Raw genomic sequence first — 4229 nt, 5'->3', positions numbered from 1 at the left:
TATGGGTGCCAGCATGTGTGTGTGTGTGTGTGTGCGTGCGTGTGCGCGCGCGTGTGGTCTTGTGTGAATGTGCGACCGAAAAGGGGGCGTAGCCTCTGCGCTCCCTTTCTCTCTTTTTTTGTGTCAAAATACAATTCTACAATATACAATTTTATTCATTATCGCCTCGCATTACTACTTTCCTTGCTAATATTGTATACATTAGATTTTGAATTTTTCTATACATATTTTCACCAGAGAAGGCGCTGTTTTCAATCTCTTTGTACATTTGTATAGTGACAATAAAAGGCATCCATCCATCCATCCATTTTCTGAGCCGCTTCTCCTCACTAGGGTCGCAGGCGGGGTGGAGCCTATCCAGCTATCATCGTGCAGGAGGCGGGGTACACCCTGAACTGGTTGCCAGCCAATCGCAGGGCCAATAAAAGGCAATGTATTAAATTCTATTCCACTGTCCAAAAAAAGGAAATATATACTGTATGTATATGTTAAGAAAAAAATACATATATTTCATTTCACAGTTAAAAAATAAAATTATATATATATATATATATATATATATATACACACACACACTGTATATGTGTGTGTTGGGTGGGTGGGAGTTTGTGTGTAAAAGGAGAGAGAGAAATTAGTATAGTAAAATATATACAGTTACATATATATACACAAATGAAATAACACATTTCAAACTGAAAATGCAAATCCAAAAGATGAAATATATGGCATTTTAAAACTTTTTGTGATACTGATTCAATTAAAAACAACACCATTTTTAAATATATATATGTGAAATGTAACACAAAATATGTTATATATATTTGTATTAGCGACACAGTGAAAGACTGGTTAGAGCGTCTGCCTCACAGTTCTGAGGACCGGGGTTCAATCACCAGCCCAGCCTGTGTGGAGTTTGCATGTTCTGCCCGTGCCTGCGTGGGTTTTCTCCGGGCACTCCGGTTTCCTCCCACTTCCCAAAAACATGCATGGTAGATTAATTGACAACTCTAAATTGCCTGTAGGTGTGAATGTGAGTGCAGATGATTTGTATGTGTATGTGCCCTGCAATTGGCTGGCAACCAGTTCAGGGTGTACCCCGCCTCCTGCCCAATGATAGCTGGGATTGGCTAGAGCACTCCCTTGACTCTTGTGAGGATAAGTGGCTCAGATAATGGATGGAAGTTAAGGCACACTTTTGCTTGCCGCCGCCGTTGGGCACAAGCACTTCTTCGTTCTGAGAGCGCCGTAGTTAGCCAAGCCAGTTACAGCTGCAGCTTTCTCTCTCGTATGACCATTCCTGCTTGTACCCTTGGACTTAACCACAACTCCCCGGTAACCGCCCTCATCGACTCCGGAGCGGACGACAGTTTCATTCACGAGGGTTTGGCGTGTCAACTCCGGCTGCCTCTCCAACCCCTCCCTCTTCCCGAGAAGGTTACTGCTCTGGACGGGCGCCTCATATCTTCTGTGACCCTCCAGACAGATCCTATCACCCTCCTCATCTCTGGCAACCACTGTGAAACTCTTCAACTGTTCGTCATTCCTTTTCCAGAAACCCCATTAGACCTTGAACTTTCCTGGCTATCCATCTATTGAGGCAGTCGTCAAGTGGCCCATCCCCTCTACCTGCAAGGTGCTGCAATACTTCCTGGGGTTGGCAAACTTCCACCGCTGATTCATTCGTGACTACAGTAAGGTGGCCATTCCCCTCACCAGTCTCACCTCCACCAGCTCCCCATTTCATTGGACCCTGGCTGCATCGCAAGCCTTTAAGCGCTTAAAGGAACTATTCACGAGTGTCCCCATCCTGAGACACCCCGACCCCTCCCTCCAGTTCGTGGTTGAGGTTGACGCCTCAGACACAGGAGCTGGGGCCATCCTCTCCCAGCGGGACCCCGAAACCCAGAAATTACACCCTTGTGCCTTCTTTTCCCGTCGCCTGTCACCATCTGAAAGACATTATGATGTGGGAAATCGTGAGCTTCTGGCCATCGTTTGGGCCCTGGAGGAATGGAGGCCCTGGGTGGAGGGGAATAGTATTCCTTTCATCATCTGGACAGACCACAAAAATCTGGTCTATCTCCACTCTGCTAAGTGTCTGAACCCCCGGCAAGCTTGTTGGGCCTTGTTCCTAAGCAGATTCAATTTCAGCCTCTCCTTTTGCCCAAGCCTGACGCCATCCCACATCTCTATTCACCCCCCTCCAGCTCTGTCGAACTGGACCCCATTCTTCCCTCCTCCTGCTTTGTTGGGGTTGCCACCTGGGCGATCGAACAAGTGGTAAAGGCTCAAAGAGACCAACCAGACCCGAAGACTGGACCTCTGGAACCTCTCTTCGCGCCAGAGTCTGTACGCTCTCAGTTGCTCCAGTGGGGGCACAGCTCTAAACTCCCCTGTCATCTCAGAATCATCCAAACCCTCCAATTCCTACAACAGCACTTCTGGTGGCCTAGCTTGGCGAAAGATACTAGCCAGCTCAGTCTGTGCCCGAGGAAATGCCTCACCTCTGCCCCCAACTGGCTTTCCCTTATCCATTCCGAGCCGCCCCTGGTCTCACATTGTCTTGGACTTCGTTACCAGCCTACCCCCCTCTGAAGGTAATGCTGTCATTCTTTAGATCGTTTCTCCAAGTGTGTCCAGTACATACCCCTTCCCAAGTTACCTTCTTCTTTCGACACCGCCAACCTTCTTGTCCTTCACGTATTCAAACTCCATGGAATTCCGATAGATATTGTCTCAGACCGAGGTCCTCAGTTCTCCTCCCAGGTCTGGAGGGAGTTCTGTAAGGCGGTGGGCGCAGCAGCCAGTCTGTCTTCTGGTTATCATCCACAGTCCAACGGCCAGATGGAGCGGGCAAATCAAAATCTGGTGTCTGCTCTTTGCTGCGTTGCCACACGCAATCCCGCCTTCTGGAGTACCTTGCTACTGTGGGTTGAATATGCCCACAACTCCCTCACCAGCTCCGCCACAGGTATGTCTCCCTTCATGGCATGCTATGGTTTCCATCCCCCTTTATTTAAGGATCAGGAGCATCCTGTGGCGGTTCCGTCAGTGAGGGAGCACCTGCGACGGGTTCGTGCTATTTGGAAGGATGTCAGGGCAGCTCTCACTTGTTCAGCCAAAAGAAACAAGCGGTGGGCGGATCCCTACACCGGACTACAAGGTAGGTCAGATGGTGTGGCTCTCCTCCCGTGACCTCCCTCTCCAAACTGAATCACGTCAACTCATTCCACGCTTCATTGGGCCTTTTCCTATCACCAAAATCATAACTCCACATCGATACAGTTGAAACTTCCCCAGTCTCTCAAGATCCATCCCACGTTTCATGTATCTCTGGTCAAGCCTGTCCCCACCAGTGCTCTTCAGATGGACTTCAGCTGAATGTTGTCTTGTAGTGTCAGAATCTCATCCTCCACTGTGCCGTGTGACTGTACTTCGTGATCGCTGGAGAGCTTTTATCGAAAACAGTATTTCTGGTTTGTTTTTAAAGTCCTAGAACAACGAGGTCAGCTGCTTCAACGAATACCTCTTTTACCATCTGGCCATCTTGGAAGATTTCTTCTTAACGATGAAGTGACTCACTCTGAACGATGCTTCGGTGGCTGCCTTTGATTTTGAAGTTAACTGTGAGAAAAATGACTGTGTCCGAACAAGTAGGATTTTAGTTCCTTCACCTTTCTCCTTTTCAGCTTGCTTTTGGAGGGAAGTCAGTGTCTTAGGGTTATTGCGCAGTCCACAAAATGCCGCTTGTTTTCCTTTTTCGATTTAACTAAGAAAACGACATCTTGAAACAAAGTCCTCCTCCCACTCTGTAAGGAAGTGGTAGGTTTTTGACTTTTTACTTGGTCCCCACTCATTTTTAGATATTTTCTTAAGTTTAGAGTTGACAAAATAAATTGGAGGATAAAAAGGCAACTCGCTAGCTCGCTAGAGTTTTGCAGCACGTAGCGCCGTTGAATGCGCATGCACGGTGACCCATGTGTCAGAAAAGGTCAGTCTGACTGGCTGCCCTGTACATCAATCAGTACATCGGCTAAAAACAAAAAAAAAACTCAATGCGTAGGTCGACTATTTTCTAATTGCACACTCGATTGACCTATTGGGGACCCCTGCTTTAAGCAGATATATTTTCGCGGCTCAAAAATGTAGGGATATGTAGGCACAAGAGATATTCTAGAAGTAGTGGTATTTGATTGACAGTTGACAGTTGAGCAGGGCGTGGTTTCAGC

The sequence above is a fragment of the Phycodurus eques genome, chromosome 4, assembly GCF_024500275.1.
Source record: "Phycodurus eques isolate BA_2022a chromosome 4, UOR_Pequ_1.1, whole genome shotgun sequence".
Classification (NCBI taxonomy): Eukaryota; Metazoa; Chordata; class Actinopteri; order Syngnathiformes; family Syngnathidae; genus Phycodurus; species Phycodurus eques.
This window is presented reverse-complemented; position numbering follows the sequence as displayed.